Raw genomic sequence first — 27,500 nt, forward strand, 5'->3', positions numbered from 1 at the left:
TCCCTCCCCCTCCCTCTCTCTCTCTCTCTCTCCCCCTTTCTCCCTCTCCCCCTCTCTCCCCCTCTCTCTCTCTCTCTCTCTCCTCTCTCTCCCTCCCTCACTCTCCCTCGCTCACCCTCACTGCTCACAAGGCCTATATTCAGAGCTGCTTCTGATCATATTGTGACGGACGGGTGAAGTTGAGGTGATTTTCCGTTTTGTAACTCGATTCAATATCACCGGCCCCGGGGGGAGCAGCGAACGAGACTTCACCGAGGCCTCAGTTTGGAGAATGAAGAAACAGCGCCGAGCTGTTCAGAGTTAAAATCACCCCCCCTCCAACCCCCTCCCCCCCTCTCCCACCCTCCCAACCCCCCCCCCACTCTCCGTCCCGAGTTCACCCCCCCCCCCCACACTCTCCGTCCCGAGTTCACCCCCCCCCCCCACACTCTCCGTCCCGAGTTCACCCCCCCCCCCCACACTCTCCGTCCCGAGTTCACCCCCCCCCCCCACACTCTCCGTCCCGAGTTCACCCCCCCCCACACTCTCCGTCCCGAGTTCACCCCCCCCCCCACACTCACCGTCCCGAGTTCACCCCCCCTCCCACACTCTCCGTCCCGAGTTCACCCCCTCCCCCACACTCTCCGTCCCGAGTTCACCCCCCCCCCCCCCCCCACACTCACACATCCACAAGCCCGGCAGTGGTGCCGACGTCTGGTGATGGGGTTGAAAGCCTCTTTGCAGCACTTGCACATGGTGACGTGATTGTCCCTGATCCACTGTGGGGCTCGTCTCCCCAACACCTCCACCTGCGCAAATCACAACACACGAGCAGAGGTTAGCTGCACAATCCGAGGGAATGAGAGAGAGACCCACACCTCATAGGACAGTGTAGAGGGAGCTTTACTCTGTATCTAACCCTGTACCTGCCCTGGGAGTGTTTGATGGGACAGTGTAGAGGGAGCTTTACTCTGTATCTAACCCGTGCTGTACCTGCCCTGGGAGTGTTTGATGGGACAGTGTAGAGGGAGCTTTACTCTGTATCTAACCCGTGCTGTACCTGCCCTGGGAGTGTTTGATGGGACAGTGTAGAGGGAGCTTTACTCTGTATCTAACCCGTGCTGTACCTGCCCTGGGAGTGTGTGATGGGACAGTGTAGAGGGAGCTTTACTCTGTATCTAACCCGTGCTGTACCTGCCCTGGGAGTGTTTGATGGGACAGTGTAGAGGGAGCTTTACTCTGTATCTAACCCTGTACCTGCCCTGGGAGTGTTTGATGGGACAGTGTAGAGGGAGCTTTACTCTGTATCTAACCCTGTACCTGCCCTGGGAGTGTTTGATGGGACAGTGTAGAGGGAGCTTTACTCTGTATCTAACCCTGCACCTGCCCTGGGAGTGTTTGATGGGACAGTGTGGAGGGAGCTTTACTCTGTATCTAACCTGTGCTGTACCTGCCCTGGGAGTGTTTGATGGGACAGTGTGGAGGGAGCTTTACTCTGTATCTAACCTGTGCTGTACCTGCCCTGGGAGTGTTTGCTGGGACAGTGTGGAGGGAGCTTTACTCTGTATCTAACCCGTGCTGTACCTGCCCTGGGAGTGTTTGATGGGACAGTGTGGAGGGAGCTTTACTCTGTATCTAACCTGTGCTGTACCTGCCCTGGGAGTGTTTGCTGGGACAGTGTGGAGGGAGCTTTACTCTGTATCTAACCCGTGCTGTACCTGCCCTGGGAGTGTTTGATGGGACAGTGTAGAGGGAGCTTTACTCTGTATCTAACCCGTGCTGTACCTGCCCTGGGAGTGTTTGATGGGACAGTGTAGAGGGAGCTGTACTCTGTATCTAACCCTGTACCTGCCCTGGGAGTGTTTGATGGGACAGTGTAGAGGGAGCTTTACTCTGTATCTAACCCATTACTAACATCCTTCATCCTGCTGACCTTTGACATTCCACCTCTGACCGATTCGCCTATGTCTGGGCAGCACCACAAATCTGCTGATAGTTGCTTAGTAACAAGACACATCGGTTACTGACCTGCTCTTCAAACTGGTGACTGGAACTGTCCGCAGCAGACCTGAAACTCTGCATTTTAAACTTGGAGAGCTCAACAGTTTCCTGAATGGCCTGTTGGTGAGAAATGAAAACTGGAATCAGTGATGAGAAAATATCAGGACCATAAAAAGACCACAATTTACTGTTAGTTTTTAGTACAATACTGAAGGTGATGTTTCAACTGTACTCGGAGACAGCCTGGAATTAATGTACGGATATCTCTGTTTGATTGTCGTCTGTTTGTTCAACTTAATAAAGGAGAGAAAGACAAAAGACCAAAGACCAACTCACTCTTTGAGAAACAATTATTAACTGGAACCATAAACCAACTTGAGAAACATGAGATAGGTTGGTGAGACTGTATCGAGGATCCTATAGATTGGTGAGTCTGTATCGAGGATCCTATAGATTGGTGAGTCTGTATCGAGGATCCTATAGATTGGTGAGTCTGTATCGAGCTCCCTATAGATTGGTGAGTCTGTATCGAGGATCCTATAGATTGGTGAGTCTGTATCGAGCTCCCTATAGATTGGTGAGTCTGTATCGAGTTCCCTATAGATTGGTGAGTCTGTATCGATATCCCTATAGATTGGTGAGTCTGTATCGAGCTCCCTATAGATTGGTGAGACTGTATCGAGGATCCGATAGATTGGTGAGTCTGTATCGAGGTCCCTATAGATTGGTGAGTCTGTATCGAGGTCCCTATAGATTGGTGAGTCTGTATCGAGGATCCTATAGATTGGTGAGTCTGTATCGAGGATCCTATAGATTGGTGAGTCTGTATCGAGGATCCTATAGATTGGTGAGTCTGTATCGAGCTCCCTATAGATTGGTGAGTCTGTATCGAGGATCCTATAGATTGGTGAGTCTGTATCGAGGTCCCTATAGATTGGTGAGTCTGTATCGAGCTCCCTATAGATTGGTGAGTCTGTATCGAGGATCCTATAGATTGGTGAGTCTGTATCGAGGATCCTATAGATTGGTGAGTCTGTATCGAGGATCCTATAGATTGGTGAGTCTGTATCGAGGTCCCTATAGATTGGTGAGTCTGTATCGAGGATCCTATAGATTGGTGAGTCTGTATCGAGCTCCCTATAGATTTGTGAGTCTGTATCGAGGATCCTATAGATTGGTGAGTCTGTATCGAGGATCCTATAGATTGGTGAGTCTGTATCGAGCTCCCTATAGATTGGTGAGTCTGTATCGAGGTCCCGAAAGATTGGTGAGTCTGTATCGAGCTCCCTATAGATTGGTGAGTCTGTATCGAGGTCCCTATAGATTGGTGAGTCTGTATCGAGGTCCCTATAGATTGGTGAGTCTGTATCGAGGTCCCTATAGATTGGTGAGTCTGTAACGAGCTCCCTATATATTGGTGAGACCGTATCGAGGATCCTATAGATTGGTGAGTCTGTATCGAGGATCCTATAGATTGGTGAGTCTGTATCGAGCTCCCTATAGATTGGTGAGTCTGTATCGAGGATCCTATCGATTGGTGAGTCTCTATCGAGGTCCCTACAGATTGGTGAGTCTGTATCGAGGATCCTATAGATTGGTGAGTCTGTATCGAGGTCCCTATAGATTGGTGAGTCTGTATCGAGGATCCTATAGATTGGTGAGTCTGTATCGAGGTCCCTATAGATTGGTGAGTCTGTATCGAGGATCCTATAGATTGGTGAGTCTGTATCGAGCTCCCTATAGATTGGTGAGTCTGTATCGAGGATCCTATAGATTGGTGAGTCTGTATCGAGGATCCTATAGATTGGTGAGTCTGTATCGAGGTCCTATAGATTGGTGAGTCTGTATCGAGGATCCTATAGATTGGTGAGTCTGTATCGAGGTCCCTATAGATTGGTGAGTCTGTATCGAGGATCCTATAGATTGGTGAGTCTGTATCGAGGTCCCTATAGATTGGTGAGTCTGTATCGAGGATCCTATAGATTGGTGAGTCTGTATCGAGCTCCCTATAGATTGGTGAGTCTGTATCGAGGTCCCTATAGATTGGTGAGTCTGTATCGAGGATCCTATAGATTGGTGAGTCTGTATCGAGGTCCCTATAGATTGGTGAGTCTGTATCGAGGATCCTATAGATTGGTGAGTCTGTATCGAGGTCCCTATAGATTGGTGAGTCTGTATCGAGGATCCTATAGATTGGTGAGTCTGTATCGAGCTCCCTATAGATCCGTGAGTCTGTATCGAGGATCCTATAGATTGGTGAGTCTGTATCGAGGTCCCTATAGATTGGTGAGTCTGTATCGAGGATCCTATAGATTGGTGAGTCTGTATCGAGGATCCTATAGATTGGTGAGTCTGTATCGAGGATCCTATTGATTGCTGAGTCTGTATCGAGGATCCTATAGATTGGTAAGTCTGTATCGAGGATCCTATAGATTGGTGAGTCTGTATCGAGGATCCTATAGATTGGTGAGTCTGTATCGAGCTCCCTATAGATTGTTGAGTCTGTATCGAGATCCCTATAGATTGGTGAGTCTGTATCAAGGATCCTTTAGATTGGTGAGTCTGTATCGAGCTCCCTATAGATTGGTGAGTCTGTATCGAGGATCCTATAGATTGGTGAGTCTGTATCGAGGATCCTATAGATTGGTGAGTCTGTATCGAGGTCCCTATAGATTGGTGAGTCTGTATCGAGGATCCTATAGATTGTTGAGTCTGTATCGAGGATCCTATAGATTGGTGAGTCTGTATCGAGCTCCCTATAGATTGGTGAGTCTGTATCGAGGTCCCTATAGATTGATGAGTCTGTATCGAGGTCCCTATAGATTGGTGAGTCTGTATCGAGGATCCTATAGATTGGTGAGTCTGTATCGAGGATCCTATAGATTGGTGAGTCTGTATCGAGCTCCCTATAGATTGGTGAGTCTGTATCGAGGATCCTATAGATTGGTGAGTCTGTATCGAGCTCCCTATAGATTGGTGAGTCTGTATCGAGGTCCCTATAAATTGATGAGTCTGTATCGAGGTTCCTATAGATTGGTGAGTCTGTATCGAGGATCCTATAGATTGGTGAGTCTGTATCGAGGATCCTATAGATTGGTGAGTCTGTATCGAGGTCCCTATAGATTGGTGAGTCTGTATCGAGATCCCTATAGATTGGTGAGTCTGTATCGAGGATCCTATAGATTGGTGAGTCTGTATCGAGCTCCCTATAGATTGGTGAGTCTGTATCGAGGTCCCTATAGATTGGTGAGTCTGTATCGAGCTCCCTATAGATGGGTGAGTCTGTATCGAGGTCCCTATAGATTGGTGAGTCTGTATCGAGGTCCCTATAGATTGGTGAGTCTGTATCGAGGTCCCTATAGATTGGTGAGTCTGTAACGAGCTCCCTATATATTGGTGAGACCGTATCGAGGATCCTATAGATTGGTGAGTCTGTATCGAGGATCCTATAGATTGGTGAGTCTGTATCGAGCTCCCTATAGATTGGTGAGTCTGTATCGAGGATCCTATCGATTGGTGAGTCTGTATCGAGGTCCCTACAGATTGGTGAGTCTGTATCGAGGATCCTATAGATTGGTGAGTCTGTATCGAGGTCCCTATAGATTGGTGAGTCTGTATCGAGGATCCTATAGATTGGTGAGTCTGTATCGAGGTCCCTATCGATTGGTGAGTCTGTATCGAGGATCCTATAGATTGGTGAGTCTGTATCGAGCTCCCTATAGATTGGTGAGTCTGTATCGAGGATCCTATAGATTGGTGAGTCTGTATCGAGGTCCCTATAGATTGGTGAGTCTGTATCGAGGATCCTATAGATTGGTGAGTCTGTATCGAGGTCCCTATAGATTGGTGAGTCTGTATCGAGGATCCTATAGATTGGTGAGTCTGTATCGAGGATCCTATAGATTGGTGAGTCTGTATCGAGCTCCCTATAGATTGTTGAGTCTGTATCGAGATCCCTATAGATTGGTGAGTCTGTATCGAGGATCCTATAGATTGGTGAGTCTGTATCGAGCTCCCTATAGATTGGTGAGTCTGTATCGAGGATCCTATAGATTGGTGAGTCTGTATCGAGGATCCTATAGATTGGTGAGTCTGTATCGAGGTCCCTATAGATTGGTGAGTCTGTATCGAGGATCCTATAGATTGTTGAGTCTGTATCGAGGATCCTATAGATTGGTGAGTCTGTATCGAGCTCCCTATAGATTGGTGAGTCTGTATCGAGGTCCCTATAGATTGATGAGTCTGTATCGAGGTCCCTATAGATTGGTGAGTCTGTATCGAGGATCCTATAGATTGGTGAGTCTGTATCGAGGATCCTATAGATTGGTGAGTCTGTATCGAGCTCCCTATAGATTGGTGAGTCTGTATCGAGGATCCTATAGATTGGTGAGTCTGTATCGAGCTCCCTAGAGATTGGTGAGTCTGTATCGAGGTCCCTATAAATTGATGAGTCTGTATCGAGGTTCCTATAGATTGGTGAGTCTGTATCGAGGATCCTATAGATTGGTGACTCTGTATCGAGGATCCTATAGATTGGTGAGTCTGTATCGAGGATCCTATAGATTGGTGAGTCTGTATCGAGGTCCCTATAGATTGGTGAGTCTGTATCGAGATCCCTATAGATTGGTGAGTCTGTATCGAGGATCCTATAGATTGGTGAGTCCGTATCGAGGATCCTATAGATTGGTGAGTCTGTATCGAGGATCCTATAGATTGGTGAGTCCGTATCGAGGTCCCTATAGATTGGTGAGTCTGTATCGAGGATCCTATAGATTGGTGAGTCTGTATCGAGGTCCCTATAGATTGGTGAGTCTGTATCGAGGATCCTATAGATTGGTGAGTGTGTATCGAGGTCCCTATAGATTGATGAGTCTGTATCGAGGATCCTATAGATTGCTGAGTCTGTATCGAGGATCCTATAGATTGGTGAGTCTGTATCGAGGATCCTATAGATTGGTGAGTCTGTATCGAGGATCCTATAGATTGGTGAGTCTGTATCGAGGTCCCTATAGATTGGTGAGTCTGTATCGAGGATCCTATAGATTGGTGAGTCTGTATCGAGGATCCTATAGATTGGTGAGACTGTATCGAGGTCCCTATAGATTGGTGAGTCTGTATCGAGCTCCCTATAGATTGGTGAGTCTGTATCGAGGATCCTATAGATTGGTGAGTCTGTATCGAGCTCCCTATAGATTGGTGAGTCTGTATTGAGCTCCCTATAGATTGGTGAGTCTGTATCGAGCTCCCTATAGATTGGTGAGTCTGTATCGAGGTCCCTATAGATTGGTGAGTCTGTATCGAGGATCCTATAGATTGGTGAGTCTGTATCGAGGTCCCTATAGATTGGTGATGCTGTATCGAGGTCCAGATAGATTGGTGAGTCTGTATCGAGGATCCAATAGATTGGTGAGTCTGTATCGAGGATTCTATAGATTGGTGAGTCTGTATCGAGGTCCCTATAGATTGGTGAGTCTGTATCGAGGTCCCTATAGATTGGTGAGTCTGTATCGAGGTCCCTATAGATTGGTGAGTCTGTATCGAGGATCCTATAGATTGGTGAGTCTGTATCGAGGTCCCTATAGATTGGTGAGTCTGTATCGAGGATCCTATAGATTGGTGAGTCTGTATCGAGGATCCTATAGATTGGTGAGTCTGTATCGGGGTCCCTATAGATTGGTGAGTCCGTATCGAGGATCCTATAGATTGGTGAGTCTGTATCGAGGTCCCTATAGATTGGTGAGTCTGTATCGAGGATCCGATAGATTGGTGAGTCTGTATCGAGGATCCTATAGATTGGTGAGTCTGTATCGAGGAACCTATAGATTGCTGAGTCTGTATCGAGGATCCTATAGATTGGTGAGTCTGTATCGAGGATCCTATAGATTGGTGAGTCTGTATCGAGGTCCCTGTAGATTGGTGAGTCTGTATCGAGCTCCCTATAGATTGGTGAGTCTGTATCGAGGATCCTATAGATTGGTGAGTCTGTATCGAGGATCCTATAGATTGGTGAGTCTGTATCGAGGGCCCTATAGATTGGTGAGTCTGTATCGAGGATCCTATAGATTGGTGAGTCTGTATCGAGGATCCTATAGATTGGTGAGTCTGTATCGAGGTCCCTATAGATTGGTGAGTCTGTATCGAGGATCCGATAGATTGGTGAGTCTGTATCGAGCTCCCTATAGATTGGTGAGTCTGTATCTAGATCCCTATAGATTGGTGAGTCTGTATCGAGGATCCTATAGATTGGTGAGTCTGTATCGAGGATCCTATAGATTGGTGAGTCTGTATCGAGGATCCTATAGATAGGTGAGTCTGTATCGAGGATCCTATAGATTGGTGAGTCTGTATCGAGGTCCCTATAGATTGATGAGTCTGTATCGAGTTCCCTATAGATTGGTGAGTCTGTATCGAGGATCCTATAGATTGGTGAGTCTGTATCGAGGATCCTATAGATTGGTGAGCCTGTATCGAGGATCCTATAGATTGGTGAGTCTGTATCGAGGATCCTATAGATTGGTGAGTCTGTATCGAGCTCCCTATAGATTGGTGAGTCTGTATCGAGGATCCTATAGATTGGTGAGTCTGTATCGAGCTCCCTATAGATTGGTGAGTCTGTATCGAGGATCCTATAGATTGGTGAGTCTGTATCGAGGATCCTATAGATTGGTGAGTCTGTATCGAGGATCCTATAGATTGGTGAGTCTGTATCGAGGATCCTATAGATTGGTGAGTCTGTATCGAGGTCCCTATAGATTGGTGAGTCTGTATCGAGGTCCCTATAGATTGGTGAGTCTGTATCAAGGTCCCTGTAGATTGGTGAGTCTGTATCGAGGATCCTATAGATTGGTGAGTCTGTATCGAGGATCCTATAGATTGGTGAGTCTGTATCGAGGATCCTATAGATTGGTGAGTCTGTATGGAGGATCCTATAGATTGGTGAGTCTGTATCGAGGATCCTATAGATTGTTGAGTCTGTATCGAGTTCCCTATAGATTGGTGAGTCTGTATGGAGATCCCTATAGATTGGTGAGTCTGTATCGAGGATCCTATAGATTGGTGAGTCTGTATCGAGGATCCTATAGATTGGTGAGTCTGTATCGAGGCCCCGATAGATTGGTGAGTCTGTATCGAGGATCCTATAGATTGGTGAGTCTGTATCGAGCTCCCTATAGATTCGTGAGTCTGTATCGAGGATCCTATAGATTGGTGAGTCTGTATCGAGGTCCCTATAGATCGGTGAGTCTGTATCGAGGATCCTATAGATTGGTGAGTCTGTATCGAGGATCCTATAGATTGGTGAGTCTGTATCGAGGATCCTATTGATTGCTGAGTCTGTATCGAGGATCCTATAGATTGGTGAGTCTGTATCGAGGATCCTATAGATTGGTGAGTCTGTATCGAGCTCCCTATAGATTGTTGAGTCTGTATCGAGGTCCCTATAGATTGGTGAGTCTGTATCGAGGATCCTATAGATTGGTGAGTCTGTATCGAGGTCCCCATAGATTGGTGAGTCTGTATTGAGGTCCCTATAGATTGGTGAGTCTGTATCGAGGTCCCTATAGATTGGTGAGTCTGTATCGACGATCCTATAGATTGGTGAGTCTGTATCGAGGATCCTATAGATTGGTGAGTCTGTATCGAGCTCCCTATAGATTGGTGAGTCTGTATCGAGGATCCTATAGATTGGTGAGTCTGTATCGAGGATCCTATAGATTGGTGAGTCTGTATCGAGGTCCCTATAGATTGGTGAGTCTGTATCGAGGATCCTATAGATTGGTGAGTCTGTATCGAGGATCCTATAGATTGTTGAGTCTGTATCGAGGATCCTATAGATTGGTGAGTCTGTATCGAGCTCCCTATAGATTGGTGAGTCTGTATCGAGGTCCCTATAGATTGATGAGTCTGTATCGAGGTCCCTATAGATTGGTGAGTCTGTATCGAGGATCCTATAGATTGGTGAGTCTGTATCGAGGATCCTATAGATTGGTGAGTCTGTATCGAGCTCCCTATAGATTGGTGAGTCTGTATCGAGGATCCTATAGATTGGTGAGTCTGTATCGAGCTCCCTATAGATTGGTGAGTCTGTATCGAGGATCCTATAGATTGGTGAGTCTGTATCGAGGTCCCTATAAATTGATGAGTCTGTATCGAGGTTCCTATAGATTGGTGAGTCTGTATCGAGGATCCTATAGATTGGTGAGTCTGTATCGAGGATCCTATAGATTGGTGAGTCTGTATCGAGGATCCTATAGATTGGTGAGTCTGTATCGAGGTCCCTATAGATTGGTGAGTCTGTATCGAGATCCCTATAGATTGGTGAGTCTGTATCGAGGATCCTATAGATTGGTGAGTCCGTATCGAGGATCCTATAGATTGGTGAGTCTGTATCGAGGATCCTATAGATTGGTGAGTCCGTATCGAGGTCCCTATAGATTGGTGAGTCTGTATCGAGGATCCTATAGATTGGTGAGTCTGTATCGAGGTCCCTATAGATTGGTGAGTCTGTATCGAGGATCCTATAGATTGGTGAGTGTGTATCGAGGTCCCTATAGATTGATGAGTCTGTATCGAGGATCCTATAGATTGCTGAGTCTGTATCGAGGATCCTATAGATTGGTGAGTCTGTATCGAGGATCCTATAGATTGGTGAGTCTGTATCGAGGATCCTATAGATTGGTGAGTCTGTATCGAGGTCCCTATAGATTGGTGAGTCTGTATCGAGGATCCTATAGATTGGTGAGTCTGTATCGAGGATCCTATAGATTGGTGAGACTGTATCGAGGTCCCTATAGATTGGTGAGTCTGTATCGAGGTCCCTATAGATTGGTGAGTCTGTATCGAGCTCCCTATAGATTGGTGAGTCTGTATCGAGGATCCTATAGATTGGTGAGTCTGTATCGAGCTCCCTATAGATTGGTGAGTCTGTATTGAGCTCCCTATAGATTGGTGAGTCTGTATCGAGGTCCCTATAGATTGATGAGTCTGTATCGAGGTCCCTATAGATTGGTGAGTCTGTATCGAGGATCCTATAGATTGGTGAGTCTGTATCGAGGATCCTATAGATTGGTGAGTCTGTATCGAGCTCCCTATAGATTGGTGAGTCTGTATCGAGGATCCTATAGATTGGTGAGTCTGTATCGAGCTCCCTATAGATTGGTGAGTCTGTATCGAGGATCCTATAGATTGGTGAGTCTGTATCGAGGTCCCTATAAATTGATGAGTCTGTATCGAGGTTCCTATAGATTGGTGAGTCTGTATCGAGGATCCTATAGATTGGTGAGTCTGTATCGAGGATCCTATAGATTGGTGAGTCTGTATCGAGGATCCTATAGATTGGTGAGTCTGTATCGAGGTCCCTATAGATTGGTGAGTCTGTATCGAGATCCCTATAGATTGGTGAGTCTGTATCGAGGATCCTATAGATTGGTGAGTCCGTATCGAGGATCCTATAGATTGGTGAGTCTGTATCGAGGATCCTATAGATTGGTGAGTCCGTATCGAGGTCCCTATAGATTGGTGAGTCTGTATCGAGGATCCTATAGATTGGTGAGTCTGTATCGAGGTCCCTATAGATTGGTGAGTCTGTATCGAGGATCCTATAGATTGGTGAGTGTGTATCGAGGTCCCTATAGATTGATGAGTCTGTATCGAGGATCCTATAGATTGCTGAGTCTGTATCGAGGATCCTATAGATTGGTGAGTCTGTATCGAGGTCCCTATAGATTGGTGAGTCTGTATCGAGGATCCTATAGATTGGTGAGTCTGCATCGAGGATCCTATAGATTGGTGAGACTGTATCGAGGTCCCTATAGATTGGTGAGTCTGTATCGAGGTCCCTATAGATTGGTAAATCTGTATCGAGCTCCCTATAGATTGGTGAGTCTGTATCGAGGATCCTATAGATTGGTGAGTCTGTATCGAGCTCCCTATAGATTGGTGAGTCTGTATTGAGCTCCCTATAGATTGGTGAGTCTGTATCGAGGTCCCTATAGATTGGTGAGTCTGTATCGAGGTCCCTATAGATTGGTGAGTCTGTATCGAGGATCCTATAGATTGGTGAGTCTGTATCGAGGTCCCTATAGATTGGTGATGCTGTATCGAGGTCCAGATAGATTGGTGAGTCTGTATCGAGGATCCAATAGATTGGTGAGTCTGTATCGAGGATTCTATAGATTGGTGAGTCTGTATCGAGGTCCCTATAGATTGGTGAGTCTGTATCGAGGTCCCTATAGATTGGTGAGTCAGTATCGAGGTCCCTATAGATTGGTGAGTCTGTATCGAGGATCCTATAGATTGGTGAGTCTGTATCGAGGTCCCTATAGATTGGTGAGTCTCTATCGAGGATCCTATAGATTGGTGAGTCTGTATCGAGGATCCTATAGATTGGTGAGTCTGTATCGAGGATCCTATAGATTGGTGAGTCTGTATCGGGGTCCCTATAGATTGGTGAGTCCGTATCGAGGATCCTATAGATTGGTGAGTCTGTATCGAGGATCCTATAGATTGGTGAGTCTGTATCGAGGATCCTATAGATTGGTGAGTCTGTATCGAGGAACCTATAGATTGCTGAGTCTGTATCGAGGATCCTATAGATTGGTGAGTCTGTATCGAGGATCCTATAGATTGGTGAGTCTGTATCGAGGTCCCTGTAGATTGGTGAGTCTGTATCGAGCTCCCTATAGATTGGTGAGTCTGTATCTAGGATCCTATAGATTGGTGAGTCTGTATAGAGGATCCTATAGATTGGTGAGTCTGTATCGAGGGCCCTATAGATTGGTGAGTCTGTATCGAGGATCCTATAGATTGGTGAGTCTGTATCGAGGATCCTATAGATTGGTGAGTCTGTATCGAGGTCCCTATAGATTGGTGAGTCTGTATCGAGGATCCTATAGATTGGTGAGTCTGTATCGAGCTCCCTATAGATTGGTGAGTCTGTATCTAGATCCCTGTAGATTGGTGAGTCTGTATCGAGGATCCTATAGATTGGTGAGTCTGTATCGAGGATCCTATAGATAGGTGAGTCTGTATCGAGGATCCTATAGATTGGTGAGTCTGTATCGAGCTCCCTATAGATTGGTGAGTCTGTATCGATGTCCCTATAGATTGATGAGTCTGTATCGAGTTCCCTATAGATTGGTGAGTCTGTATCGAGGATCCTATAGATTGGTGAGTCTGTATCGAGGATCCTATAGATTGTTGAGTCTGTATCGAGGATCCTATAGATTGGTGAGTCTGTATCGAGGATCCTATAGATTGGTGAGTCTGTATCGAGCTCCCTATAGATTGGTGAGTCCGTATCGAGGATCCTATAGATTGGTGAGTCTGTATCGAGGTCCCTATAGATTGGTGAGTCTGTATCGAGGATCCTATAGATTGGTGAGTCTGTATCGAGGATCCTATAGATTGGTGAGTCTGTATCGAGGATCCTATAGATTGGTGAGTCTGTATCGAGGATCCTATAGATTGGTGAGTCTGTATCGAGGTCCCTATAGATTGGTGAGTCTGTATCGAGGTCCCTATAGATTGGTGAGTCTGTATCAAGGTCCCTGTAGATTGGTGAGTCTGTATCGAGGATCCTATAGATTGGTGAGTCTGTATCGAGGATCCTATAGATTGGTGAGTCTGTATCGAGGATCCTATAGATTGGTGAGTCTGTATCGAGGATCCTATAGATTGGTGAGTCTGTATCGAGGATCCTATAGATTGTTGAGTCTGTATCGAGGTCCCTATAGATTGGTGAGTCTGTATGGAGATCCCTATAGATTGGTGAGTCTGTATCGAGGATCCTATAGATTGGTGAGTCTGTATCGAGGATCCTATAGATTGGTGAGTCTGTTTCGAGGTCCCTATAGATTGGTGAGTCTGTATCGAGCTCGCTATAGATTGGTGAGTCTGTATCGAGGATCCTATAGATTCGTGAGTCTGTATCGAGGATCCTATAGATTGGTGAGTCTGTATCGAGGTCCCTATAGATTGGTGAGTCCGTATCGAGGATCCTATAGATTGGTGAGTCTGTATCGAGGATCCTATAGATTGGTGAGTCTGTATCGAGGATCCTATAGATTGGTGAGTCTGTATCGAGGATCCTATAGATTGGTGAGTCTGTATCGAGATCCCTATAGATTGGTGAGTCTGTATCGAGGATCCTATAGATTGGTGAGTCCGTATCGAGGATCATATAGATTGGTGAGTCTGTATCGAGGATCCTATAGATTGGTGAGTCCGTATCGAGGTCCCTATAGATTGGTGAGTCTGTATCGAGGATCCTATAGATTGGTGAGTCTGTATCGAGGTCTCTAAAGATTGGTGAGTCTGTATCGAGGATCCTATAGATTGGTGAGTCTGTATCGAGGTCCCTATAGATTGCTGAGTCTGTATCGAGGATCCTATAGATTGCTGAGTCTGTATCGAGGATCCTATAGATTGCTGAGTCTGTATCGAGGATCCTATAGATTGGTGAGTCTGTATCGAGGTCCCTATAGATTGGTGAGTCTGTATCGAGGATCCTATAGATTGGTGAGTCTGTATCGAGGATCCTATAGATTGGTGAGACTGTATCGAGGTCCCTATAGATTGGTGAGTCTGTATCGATGTCCCTATAGATTGGTGAGTCTGTATCGAGCTCCCTATAGATTGGTGAGTCTGTATCGAGGATCCTATAGATTGGTGAGTCTGTATCGAGCTCCCTATAGATTGGTGAGTCTGTATTGAGCTCCCTATAGATTGGTGAGTCTGTATCGAGCTCCCTATAGATTGGTGAGTCTGTATCGAGCTCCCTATAGATTGGTGAGTCTGTATCGAGGATCCTATAGATTGGTGAGTCTGTATCGAGGATCCTATAGATTGTTGAGTCTGTATCGAGGGCCCTATAGATTGGTGAGTCTGTATCGAGGATCCTATAGATTGGTGAGTCTGTATCGAGGATCCTATAGATTGGTGAGTCTGTATCGAGGTCCCTATAGATTGGTGAGTCTGTATCGAGGATCCTATAGATTGGTGAGTCTGTATCGAGCTCCCTATAGATTGGTGAGTCTGTATCTAGATCCCTATAGATTGGTGAGTCTGTATCGAGGATCCTATAGATTGGTGAGTCTGTATCGAGGATCCTATAGATAGGTGAGTCTGTATCGAGGATCCTATAGATTGGTGAGTCTGTATTGAGCTCCCTATAGATTGGTGAGTCTGTATCGAGGTCCCTATAGATTGATGAGTCTGTATCGAGTTCCCTATAGATTGGTGAGTCTGTATCGAGGATCCTATAGATTGGTGAGTCTGTATCGAGGATCATATAGATTGGTGAGTCTGTATCGAGGATCCTTTAGATTGGTGAGTCTGTATCGAGGTCCCTATAGATTGGTGAGTCTGTATCGAGATCCCTATAGATTGGTGAGTCCGTATCGAGGTCCCTATAGATTGGTGAGTCTGTATCGAGGATCCTATAGATTGGTGAGTCTGTATCGAGCTCCCTATAGATTGGTGAGTCTGTATCGAGGATCCTATAGATTGGTGAGTCTGTATCGAGCTCCCTATAGGTTGGTGAGTCTGTATCGAGGATCCTATAGATTGGTGAGTCTGTATCGAGGATCCTATCGATTGGTGAGTCTGTATCGAACTCCCTGTAGATTGGTGAGTCTGTATCGAGGATCCTATAGATTGGTGAGTCTGTATCGCGCTCCCTATAGATTGGTGAGTCTGTATCGAGGATCCTATAGATTGGTGAGTCTGTATTGAGGTCCCTATAGATTGGTGAGTCTGTATCGAGGATCCTATAGATTGGTGAGTCTGTATCGAGGATCCTATAGATTGGTGAGCCTGTATCGAGGATCCTATAGATTGGTGAGTCTGTATCGAGGATCCTATAGATTGGTGAGTCTGTATCGAGGTCCCTATAGATTGGTGAGTCTGTATCGAGGTCCCTGTAGATTGGTGAGTCTGTATCGAGGATCCTATAGATTGGTGAGTCTGTATCGAGGATCCTATAGATTGGTGAGTCTGTATCGAGGATCCTATAGATTGGTGAGTCTGTGTCGAGGATCCTATAGATTGGTGAGTCTGTATCGAGGATCCTATAGATTGGTGAGTCTGTATCGAGGTCCCTATAGATTGGTGAGTCTGTATCGAGATCCCTATAGATTGGTGAGTCTGTATCGAGGATCCTATAGATTGGTGAGTCTATATCGAGGATCCTATAGATTGGTGAGTCCGTATCGAGGATCCTATAGATTGGTGAGTCTGTATTGAGGTCCCTATAGATTGGTGAGTCTGTATCGAGGATCCTATAGATTGGTGAGTCTGTATCGAGGATCCTATAGATTGGTGAGTCTGTATCGAGGATCCTATAGATTGGTGAGACTGTATCGAGGTCCCTATAGATTGGTGAGTCTGTATCGAGGTCCCTATAGATTGGTGAGTCTGTATCGAGCTCCCTATAGATTGGTGAGTCTGTATCGAGGATTCTATAGATTGGTGAGTCTGTATCGAGGATCCTATAGATTGGTGAGTCTGTTTCGAGGTCCCTATAGATTGGTGAGTCTGTATCGAGCTCGCTATAGATTGGTGAGTCTGTATCGAGGATCCTATAGATTGGTGAGTCTGTTTCGAGGTCCCTATAGATTGGTGAGTCTGTATCGAGGTCCCTATAGATTGGTGAGTCTGTATCGAGGATCCTATAGATTGGTGAGTCTGTATCGAGGATCCTATAGATTGGTGAGTCTGTATCGAGGTCCCTATAGATTGGTGAGTCTGTATCGAGGTCCCTATAGATTGGTGAGTCTGTATCGAGGTCCCTATAGATTGGTGAGTCTGTATCGAGGATCCTATAGATTGGTGAGTCTGTATCGAGGATCCTATAGATTGGTGAGTCTGTATCGAGGATCCTATAGATTGGTGAGTCTGTATCGAGCTCCCTATAGATTGGTGAGTCTGTATCGAGGATCCTATAGATTGGTGAGTCTGTATCGAGGATCCTATAGATTGGTGAGTCTGTATCGAGGATCCTATAGATTGGTGAGTCTGTATCGGGGTCCCTATAGATTGGTGAGTCCGTATCGAGGATCCTATAGATTGGTGAGTCTGTATCGAGGATCCTATAGATTGGTGAGTCTGCATCGAGGTCCCTATAGATTGGTGAGTCTGTATCGAGGTCCCTATAGATTGGTGAGTCTGTATCGACGTCCCTATAGATTGGTGAGTCTGTATCGAGGATCCTATAGATTGGTGAGTCTGTATCGAGGTCCCTATAGATTGGTGAGTCTGTATCGAGGTCCCTATAGATTGGTGAGTCTGTATCGAGGTCCCTATAGATTGGTGAGTCTGTATCGAGGATCCTATAGATTGGTGAGTCTGTATCGAGGATCCTATAGATTGGTGAGTCTGTATCGAGGTCCCTATAGATTGGTGAGTCTGTATCGAGGATCCTATAGATTGGTGAGTCTGTATCGAGGATCCTTTCGATTGGTGAGTCTATATCGAGGATCCTATAGATTGGTGAGTCTGTATCGGGGTCCCTATAGATTGGTGAGTCCGTATCGAAGATCCTATAGATTGGTGAGTCTGTATCGAGGATCCTATAGATTGGTGAGTCTGTATCGAGGATCCTATAGATTGGTGAGTCTGTATCGAGGATCCTATAGATTGGTGAGTCTGTATCGAGGATCCTATAGATTGGTAAGTCTGTATCGAGGTCCCTATAGATTGCTGAGTCTGTATCGAGGATTCTATAGATTGGTGAGTCTGTATCGAGGATCCTATAGATTGGTGAGTCTGTTTCGAGGTCCCTATAGATTGGTGAGTCTGTATCGAGCTCGCTATAGATTGGTGAGTCTGTATCGAGGATCCTATAGATTCATGAGTCTGTATCGAGGATCCTATAGATTGGTGAGTCTGTATCGAGGTCCCTATAGATTGGTGAGTCTGTATCGAGGTCCCTATAGATTGGTGAGTCTGTATCGAGGTCCCTATAGATTGGTGAGTCTGTATCGAGGATCCTATAGATTGGTGAGTCTGTATCGAGGATCCTATAGATTGGTGAGTCTGTATCGAGGTCCCTATAGATTGGTGAGTCTGTATCGAGGATCCTATAGATTGGTGAGTCTGTATCGAGGATCCTTTCGATTGGTGAGTCTATATCGAGGATCCTATAGATTGGTGAGTCTGTATCGGGGTCCCTATAGATTGGTGAGTCCGTATCGAAGATCCTATAGATTGGTGAGTCTGTATCGAGGATCCTATAGATTGGTGAGTCTGTATCGAGGATCCTATAGATTGGTGAGTCTGTATCGAGGATCCTATAGATTGGTGAGTCTGTATCGAGGATCCTATAGATTGGTAAGTCTGTATCGAGGTCCCTATAGATTGCTGAGTCTGTATCGAGGATCCTATAGATTGGTGAGTCTGTTTCGAGGTCCCTATAGATTGGTGAGTCCGTATCGAGGATCCTATAGATTGGTGAGTCTGTATCGAGGATCCTATAGATTGGTGAGTCTGTATCGAGGATCCTATAGATTGGTGAGTCTGTATCGAGGATCCTATAGATTGGTGAGTCTGTATCGAGGTCCCTATAGATTGGTGAGTCTGTATCGAGATCCCTATAGATTGGTGAGTCTGTATCGAGGATCCTATAGATTGGGGAGTCCGTATCGAGGATCATATAGATTGGTGAGTCTGTATCGAGGATCCTATAGATTGGTGAGTCCGTATCGAGGTCCCTATAGATTGGTGAGTCTGTATCGAGGATCCTATAGATTGGTGAGTCTGTATCGAGGTCTCTATAGATTGGTGAGTCTGTATCGAGGATCCTATAGATTGGTGAGTCTGTATCGAGGTCCCTATAGATTGATGAGTCTGTATCGAGGATCCTATAGATTGCTGAGTCTGTATCGAGGATCCTATAGATTGCTGAGTCTGTATCGAGGATCCTATAGATTGGTGAGTCTGTATCGAGGATCCTATAGATTGGTGAGTCTGTATCGAGGTCCCTATAGATTGGTGAGTCTGTATCGAGGATCCTATAGATTGGTGAGTCTGTATCGAGGATCCTATAGATTGGTGAGACTGTATCGAGGTCCCTATAGATTGGTGAGTCTGTATCGATGTCCCTATAGATTGGTGAGTCTGTATCGAGCTCCCTATAGATTGGTGAGTCTGTATCGAGGATCCTATAGATTGGTGAGTCTGTATCGAGCTCCCTATAGATTGGTGAGTCTGTATCGAGCTCCCTATAGATTGGTGAGTCTGTATCGAGCTCCCTATAGATTGGTGAGTCTGTATCGAGGATCCTATAGATTGGTGAGTCTGTATCGAGGTCCCTATAGATTGGTGAGTCTGTATCGAGGATCCTATAGATTGGTGAGTCTGTATCGAGGTCCCTATAGATTGGTGAGTCTGCATCGAGGTCCCTATAGATTGGTGAGTCTGTATCGAGGATCCAATAGATTGGTGAGTCTGTATCGAGGATCCTATAGATTGGTGAGTCTGTATCGAGGTCCCTATAGATTGGTGAGTCTGTATCGAGGTCCCGAAAGATTGGTGAGTCTGTATCGAGGTCCCTATAGATTGGTGAGTCTGTATCGAGGATCCAAAAGATTGGTGAGTCTGCATCGAGGTCCCTATAGATTGGTGAGTCTGTATCGAGGATCCTATAGATTGGTGAGTCTGTATCGAGGATCCTATAGATTGGTGAGTCTGTATCGGGGTCCCTATAGATTGGTGAGTCCGTATCGAGGATCCTATAGATTGGTGAGTCTGTATCGAGGATCCTATAGATTGGTGAGTCGCTATCGAGGATCCTATAGATTGGTGAGTCTGTATCGAGGATCCTATAGATTGCTGAGTCTGTATCGAGGATCCTATAGATTGGTGAGTCTGTATCGAGGATCCTATAGATTGGTGAGTCTGTATCGAGGTCCCTGTAGATTGGTGAGTCTGTATCGAGGATCCTATAGATTGGTGAGTCTGTATCGAGGATCCTATAGATTGGTGAGTCTGTATCGAGGGCCCTATAGATTGGTGAGTCTGTATCGAGGATCCTATAGATTGGTGAGTCTGTATCGAGGATCCTATAGATTGGTGAGTCTGTATCGAGGTCCCTATAGATTGGTGAGTCTGTATCGAGGATCCTATAGATTGGTGAGTCTGTATCGAGCTCCCTATAGATTGGTGAGTCTGTATCTAGATCCCTATAGATTGGTGAGTCTGTATCGAGGATCCTATAGATTGGTGAGTCTGTATCGAGGATCCTATAGATAGGTGAGTCTGTATCGAGGATCCTATCGATTGGTGAGTCTGTATCGAGCTCCCAATAGATTGGTGAGTCTGTATCGAGGTCCCTATAGATTGATGAGTCTGTATCGAGTTCCCTATAGATTGGTGAGTCTGTATCGAGGATCCTATAGATTGGTGAGTCTGTATCGAGGATCCTTTAGATTGGTGAGTCTGTATCGAGGTCCCTATAGATTGGTGAGTCTGTATCGAGATCCCTATAGATTGGTGAGTCCGTATCGAGGTCCCTATAGATTGGTGAGTCTGTATCGAGGATCCTATAGATTGGTGAGTCTGTATCGAGGATCCTTTCGATTGGTGAGTCTATATCGAGGATCCTATAGATTGGTGAGTCTGTATCGGGGTCCCTATAGATTGGTGAGTCCGTATCGAAGATCCTATAGATTGGTGAGTCTGTATCGAGGATCCTATAGATTGGTGAGTCTGTATCGAGGATCCTATAGATTGGTGAGTCTGTATCGAGGATCCTATAGATTGGTGAGTCTGTATCGAGGATCCTATAGATTGGTAAGTCTGTATCGAGGTCCCTATAGATTGCTGAGTCTGTATCGAGGATTCTATAGATTGGTGAGTCTGTATCGAGGATCCTATAGATTGGTGAGTCTGTTTCGAGGTCCCTATAGATTGGTGAGTCTGTATCGAGCTCGCTATAGATTGGTGAGTCTGTATCGAGGATCCTATAGATTCATGAGTCTGTATCGAGGATCCTATAGATTGGTGAGTCTGTATCGAGGTCCCTATAGATTGGTGAGTCCGTATCGAGGATCCTATAGATTGGTGAGTCTGTATCGAGGATCCTATAGATTGGTGAGTCTGTATCGAGGATCCTATAGATTGGTGAGTCTGTATCGAGGATCCTATAGATTGGTGAGTCTGTATCGAGGTCCCTATAGATTGGTGAGTCTGTATCGAGATCCCTATAGATTGGTGAGTCTGTATCGAGGATCCTATAGATTGGGGAGTCCGTATCGAGGATCATATAGATTGGTGAGTCTGTATCGAGGATCCTATAGATTGGTGAGTCCGTATCGAGGTCCCTATAGATTGGTGAGTCTGTATCGAGGATCCTATAGATTGGTGAGTCTGTATCGAGGTCTCTATAGATTGGTGAGTCTGTATCGAGGATCCTATAGATTGGTGAGTCTGTATCGAGGTCCCTATAGATTGATGAGTCTGTATCGAGGATCCTATAGATTGCTGAGTCTGTATCGAGGATCCTATAGATTGCTGAGTCTGTATCGAGGATCCTATAGATTGGTGAGTCTGTATCGAGGATCCTATAGATTGGTGAGTCTGTATCGAGGTCCCTATAGATTGGTGAGTCTGTATCGAGGATCCTATAGATTGGTGAGTCTGTATCGAGGATCCTATAGATTGGTGAGACTGTATCGAGGTCCCTATAGATTGGTGAGTCTGTATCGATGTCCCTATAGATTGGTGAGTCTGTATCGAGCTCCCTATAGATTGGTGAGTCTGTATCGAGGATCCTATAGATTGGTGAGTCTGTATCGAGCTCCCTATAGATTGGTGAGTCTGTATTGAGCTCCCTATAGATTGGTGAGTCTGTATCGAGCTCCCTATAGATTGGTGAGTCTGTATCGAGCTCCCTATAGATTGGTGAGTCTGTATCGAGGATCCTATAGATTGGTGAGTCTGTATCGAGGTCCCTATAGATTGGTGAGTCTGTATCGAGGATCCTATAGATTGGTGAGTCTGTATCGAGGTCCCTATAGATTGGTGAGTCTGCATCGAGGTCCCTATAGATTGGTGAGTCTGTATCGAGGATCCAATAGATTGGTGAGTCTGTATCGAGGATCCTATAGATTGGTGAGTCTGTATCGAGGTCCCTATAGATTGGTGAGTCTGTATCGAGGTCCCGAAAGATTGGTGAGTCTGTATCGAGGTCCCTATAGATTGGTGAGTCTGTATCGAGGATCCAAAAGATTGGTGAGTCTGCATCGAGGTCCCTATAGATTGGTGAGTCTGTATCGAGGATCCTATAGATTGGTGAGTCTGTATCGAGGATCCTATAGATTGGTGAGTCTGTATCGGGGTCCCTATAGATTGGTGAGTCCGTATCGAGGATCCTATAGATTGGTGAGTCTGTATCGAGGATCCTATAGATTGGTGAGTCGCTATCGAGGATCCTATAGATTGGTGAGTCTGTATCGAGGATCCTATAGATTGCTGAGTCTGTATCGAGGATCCTATAGATTGGTGAGTCTGTATCGAGGATCCTATAGATTGGTGAGTCTGTATCGAGGTCCCTGTAGATTGGTGAGTCTGTATCGAGGATCCTATAGATTGGTGAGTCTGTATCGAGGATCCTATAGATTGGTGAGTCTGTATCGAGGGCCCTATAGATTGGTGAGTCTGTATCGAGGATCCTATAGATTGGTGAGTCTGTATCGAGGATCCTATAGATTGGTGAGTCTGTATCGAGGTCCCTATAGATTGGTGAGTCTGTATCGAGGATCCTATAGATTGGTGAGTCTGTATCGAGCTCCCTATAGATTGGTGAGTCTGTATCTAGATCCCTATAGATTGGTGAGTCTGTATCGAGGATCCTATAGATTGGTGAGTCTGTATCGAGGATCCTATAGATAGGTGAGTCTGTATCGAGGATCCTATCGATTGGTGAGTCTGTATCGAGCTCCCAATAGATTGGTGAGTCTGTATCGAGGTCCCTATAGATTGATGAGTCTGTATCGAGTTCCCTATAGATTGGTGAGTCTGTATCGAGGATCCTATAGATTGGTGAGTCTGTATCGAGGATCCTTTAGATTGGTGAGTCTGTATCGAGGTCCCTATAGATTGGTGAGTCTGTATCGAGATCCCTATAGATTGGTGAGTCCGTATCGAGGTCCCTATAGATTGGTGAGTCTGTATCGAGGATCCTATAGATTGGTGAGTCTGTATCGAGCTCCCTATAGATTGGTGAGTCTGTATCGAGGATCCCATAGATTGGTGAGTCTGTATCGAGCTCCCTATAGGTTGGTGAGTCTGTATCGAGGATCCTATAGATTGGTGAGTCCGTATCGAGGATCCTATCGATTGGTGAGTCTGTATCGAGCTCCCTATAGATTGGTGAGTCTGTATCGAGGATCCTATAGATTGGTGAGTCTGTATCGCGCTCCCTATAGATTGGTGAGTCTGTATCGAGGATCCTATAGATTGGTGAGTCTGTATTGAGGTCCCTATAGATTGGTGAGTCTGTATCGAGGATCCTATAGATTGGTGAGTCTGTATCGAGGATCCTATAGATTGGTGAGCCTGTATCGAGGATCCTATAGATTGGTGAGTCTGTATCGAGGATCCTATAGATTGGTGAGTCTGTATCGAGGTCCCTATAGATTGGTGAGTCTGTATCGAGGTCCCTATAGATTGGTGAGTCTGTATCGAGGTCCCTGTAGATTGGTGAGTCTGTATCGAGGATCCTATAGATTGGTGAGTCTGTATCGAGGATCCTATAGATTGGTGAGTCTGTGTCGAGGATCCTATAGATTGGTGAGTCTGTGTCGAGGATCCTATAGATTGGTGAGTCTGTATCGAGGTCCCTATAGATTGGTGAGTCTGTATCGAGATCCCTATAGATTGGTGAGTCTGTATCGAGGATCCTATAGATTGGTGAGTCTGTATCGAGGATCCTATAGATTGGTGAGTCCGTATCGAGGATCCTATAGATTGGTGAGTCTGTATTGAGGTCCCTATAGATTGGTGAGTCTGTATCGAGGATCCTATAGATTGGTGAGTCTGTATCGAGGATCCTATAGATTGGTGAGTCTGTATCGAGGATCCTATAGATTGGTGAGACTGTATTGAGGTCCCTATAGATTGGTGAGTCTGTATCGAGGATCCTATAGATTGGTGAGTCTGTATCGAGGATCCTATAGATTGGTGAGTCTGTATCGAGGTCCCTATAGATTGGTGAGTCTGTATCGAGGTCCCTATAGATTGGTGAGTCTGTATCGAGCTCCCGATAGATTGGTGAGTCTGTATCGAGCTCCCTATAGATTGGTGAGTCTGTATCGAGGATCCTATAGATTGGTGAGTCTGTATCGAGGTCCCTATAGATTGGTGAGTCTGTATCGAGGTCCCTATAGATTGGTGAGTCTGTATCGAGGATCCTATAGATTGGTGAGTCTGTATCGAGGATCCTATAGATTGGTGAGTCTGTATCGAGGTCCCTCTAGATTGGTGAGTCTGTATCGAGGTCCCTATAGATTGGTGAGTCTGTATCGAGGTCCCTATAGATTGGTGAGTCTGTATCGAGGATCCTATAGATTGGTGAGTCTGTATCGAGGATCCTATAGATTGGTGAGTCTGTATCGAGCTCCCTATAGATTGGTGAGTCTGTATCGAGGATCCTATAGATTGGTGAGTCTGTATCGAGGATCCTATAGATTGGTGAGTCTGTATCGAGGATCCTATAGATTGGTGAGTCTGTATCGGGGTCCCTATAGATTGGTGAGTCCGTATCGAGGATCCTATAGATTGGTGAGTCTGTATCGAGGTCCCTATAGATTGGTGAGTCTGTATCGAGGTCCCTATAGATTGGTGAGTCTGTATCGAGGTCCCTATAGATTGGTGAGTCTGTATCGAGGATCCTATAGATTGGTGAGTCTGCATCGAGGTCCCTATAGATTGGTGAGTCTGCATCGAGGTCCCTATAGATTGGTGAGTCTGTATCGAGGTCCCTATAGATTGGTGAGTCTGTATCGAGGATCCTATAGATTGGTGAGTCTGTATCGAGGTCCCTATAGATTGGTGAGTCTGTATCGAGGTCCCTATAGATTGGTGAGTCTGTATCGAGGTCCCTATAGATTGGTGAGTCTGTATCGAGGATCCTATAGATTGGTGAGTCTGTATCGAGGATCCTATAGATTGGTGAGTCTGTATCGAGGATCCTATAGATTGGTGAGTCTGTATCGAGGTCCCTTTCGATTGGTGAGTCTGTATGGAGGATCCTATAGATTGGTGAGTCTGTATCGAGGATCCTATAGATTGGTGAGTCTGTATCGAGGATCCTATAGATTGGTGAGTCTGTATCGGGGTCCCTATAGATTGGTGAGTCCGTATCGAGGATCCTATAGATTGGTGAGTCTGTATCGAGGATCCTATAGATTGGTGAGTCTGTATCGAGGATCCTATAGATTGGTGAGTCTGTATCGAGGATCCTGTAGATTGGTGAGTCTGTATCGAGGATCCTGTAGATTGGTGAGTCTGTATCGAGGTCCCTATAGATTGCTGAGTCTGTATCGAGAATCCTATAGATTGGTGAGTCTGTATCGAGGATCCTATAGATTGGTGAGTCTGTTTCGAGGTCCCTATAGATTGCTGAGTCTGTATCGAGCTCCCTATAGATTGGTGAGTCTGTATCGAGGATCCTATAGATTGGTGAGTCTGTATCGAGGATCCTATAGATTGGTGAGTCTGTATCGAGGTCCCTATAGATTGGTGAGTCTGTATCGAGCTCCCTATAGATTGGTGAGTCTGTATCTAGATCCCTATAGATTGGTGAGTCTGTATCGAGGATCCTATAGATTGGTGAGTCTGTATCGAGGTCCCTATAGATTGGTGAGTCTGTATCGAGGTCCCTATAGATTGGTGAGTCTGTATCGAGGATCCTATAGATTGGTGAGTCTGGTCTATACAAAGAGTTTTGTTTCCAATTAAGTCTATTTCATCAACAACAACAATTTGCATTTCTATAGTGCCTTAATGTAGTAAAATGTCCCAAGTCCCTTCACAGGATCGATCATCAAACAAAATTTAACACTGAGCCACATAAGGAGATATTAGGACAGGTGACCAAAAGCTTGGTCAAAGAGATAGGTTTTAAGGAGTGTCTTAAGGGAGGCGAGAGAGGAGGAGAGGTTTCGGGAGGGAATTCCAGAGCTTAGGGCCGCCAATGGTTGAGTGAAAAAAATCAGGGATACGCAAGGTGCCAGAATTGGAGGAGCGCAGCAATCTCGGAGGGTTGGAGGAGGTTACAGAGATAGGGAGGGGCGATGCCATGGAGGGATATGAAAACAAGGATAAGAATTTTATAATTGAGGCATTTCTGAACTGGGAGCCAGTGTAGGTCAGCAAACACAGGGGTGATGGGTGAACAGGACTTGGTGCGAGTTAGGATACGGGCAGCAGAGTTTTGGATGAGCTAAAATTTATGGAGGGTGGAAGATGGGAGGCCGGCCAGGAGACCATTGGAATAGTCCAGACTGGAGGTAACAAAGGCAGGGATGAGGGTTTCAGCAGCAGATGAGCTGAGGCGGGGCGGAGACGGGCAATGTTACGGAGGTGGAAGTAGGTGGTCTTGGTGATGGAGAGGATATGTGGTCAGAAGATCATCTCAGGGTCAAATAGGACGTCAAGGTTGTGAACGGTCTGGATCAGACAGTGGCCAGGGAGAGGGATGGAGTCGGTGGCTGGGGAATGGAGTTTGTGACGGGGACCAAAGACAATGGTTTCGGTCTTTCCAATATTTAGTTGGAGGAAATTTTTGCTCATCCAGTACTGGATGTCGGACAAGCAGTGTGACAAACGAGAGACAGTGGAGGGGTCGAGGGAGGTGGTGGTGAGGTAGAGCTGGGTGTCGTCAGTGACATGCGGAACCTGACATTGTGTTTTCGGATGATGTCGCCGAAGGTCAGCATGTAGATGAGAAATAGGAGGGGGCCAAGGATAGATCCTTGGGGGACTCCAGATGCAATACAACATTGGAAAATGTGAGGTTATGCACTTTGGCAGGAAAAATCAGAGAGCAAGTTATTATCTTAATGGCGAGAAACTGGAAAGTACTGCAGTACAAAGGGATCTGGGGGTCCTAGTGCAAGAAAATCCAAAGGTTAGTATGCAGGTGCAGCAGGTGATCAAGAAGGCCAACGGAATGTTGGCTTTTATTGCTCGGGGGATAGAATATAAAAACAGGGAGGTATTGCTGCAGTTATATAAGGTATTGGTGAGACCACAGCTGGAATACTGCATACAGTTTTGGTCTCCATACTTAAGAAAAGACATACTTGCTCTCGAGGCAGTACAAAGAAGGTTCACTCGGTTAATCCCGGGGATGAGGGGGTGGACATATGAGGAGAGGTTGAGTAGATTGGGACTCTACTCATTGGAGTTCAGAAGAATGAGAGGTGATCTTATTGAAACATATAAGATTGTGAAGGGGCTTGATCGGGTGGATGCAGTAAGGATGTTCCCAAGGATGGGTGAAACTAGAACTAGGGGGCATA

General features: G+C 45.7%; 1 long non-coding RNA gene across 1 annotated transcript in view; it reads right to left on the bottom strand.

The window, feature by feature from the left end:
• Positions 1-666: 666 nt before the first annotated feature.
• LOC137308234 (uncharacterized) overlaps positions 667-27,500 on the bottom strand; it is a 27,574-nt gene continuing 740 nt past the window's right edge. The window contains exons 2-3 of the long non-coding RNA XR_010959453.1: positions 2,008-2,097; positions 667-788 (exon numbers count right to left, since the gene is read on the bottom strand). This is a non-coding gene — a long non-coding RNA (uncharacterized lncRNA). The remainder of the gene's footprint in view (positions 789-2,007; positions 2,098-27,500) is intronic.

The sequence above is a fragment of the Heptranchias perlo genome, unplaced genomic scaffold, assembly GCF_035084215.1.
Source record: "Heptranchias perlo isolate sHepPer1 unplaced genomic scaffold, sHepPer1.hap1 HAP1_SCAFFOLD_1243, whole genome shotgun sequence".
NCBI classification, from domain to species: domain Eukaryota; kingdom Metazoa; phylum Chordata; class Chondrichthyes; order Hexanchiformes; family Hexanchidae; genus Heptranchias; species Heptranchias perlo.